Here is a 737-nt window from a genome sequence, read left to right as displayed (position 1 = left end):
TTGTGTTTAGAGGCCACGTTCCCGCTACTCCCCACGGTGTCCAGCGAGAACTTGTCTGACCATTCGCCTTCCCCGACCTTGAGCTGGACCTGTGGACGAAGAAAGACTCGCACCGGTCAAGTGTCTCTCTCTTTCCTTCTCTCTCTCTCTCTCTCCATATTTTAATCTTTTTTCTACCTCTCTTTCTTTATTTTTCTCACTATATCTATTACAAGTTCTACCGGTCTCTCTTTATTTTTCTCTCTGTATTCTCAAATCTCAAAAATGCCCGCCCCCCCCCCAAACTGGTCACGTTGATCACTTTCCACTGCGCTGAGGGTCAGAGGTGACGCAGCAAGCGTGGCATCATCTTATTGAATGTTATAGCGTTAGGTAAGTTAAGGTTTGATAAGGTTAAGGTTTGAGATTGTAATCTCCACTGTTGAAAACTGACCTTCATAATAATTTCTAAAACTGCAGAGAGTAAGCATTGTTTTTTTAAAAAGTACAAAATAATACATTGCAAGTATGTCAAGAGTAAGAGTACATAAAAAAGAAAAAGTGCTGAGCAAAAGCAATGTTAAGAGCTACGTTGTAAGAAAGCAATACTTGTTACAATGTATTTATACAGCATAACACGGATAGATAGGCCGAACACAAAAGACTCGAAATCACGTATCCGTCAAACTGTGCCTGCGGTCTAGGTTTTTTTTTTTCCTTCTTTATCTTTGTAAGATGGGGTGTGTGTGTGTGTGTGG

The 737-nt window shown here is 40.8% G+C and overlaps 1 long non-coding RNA gene across 1 annotated transcript in view; it reads right to left on the bottom strand.

The window, feature by feature from the left end:
- The window catches only part of LOC101846694, a 16,737-nt gene continuing 16,000 nt past the window's right edge, over positions 1–737 (bottom strand). Inside the window, exon 3 of the long non-coding RNA XR_221051.2 lies at positions 1–89. This is a non-coding gene — a long non-coding RNA (uncharacterized LOC101846694). The remainder of the gene's footprint in view (positions 90–737) is intronic.

This window comes from Aplysia californica, unplaced genomic scaffold, assembly GCF_000002075.1.
Source record: "Aplysia californica isolate F4 #8 unplaced genomic scaffold, AplCal3.0 scaffold00862, whole genome shotgun sequence".
NCBI lineage: Eukaryota > Metazoa > Mollusca > Gastropoda > Aplysiida > Aplysiidae > Aplysia > Aplysia californica.
This window is presented reverse-complemented; position numbering and strand designations above follow the sequence as displayed.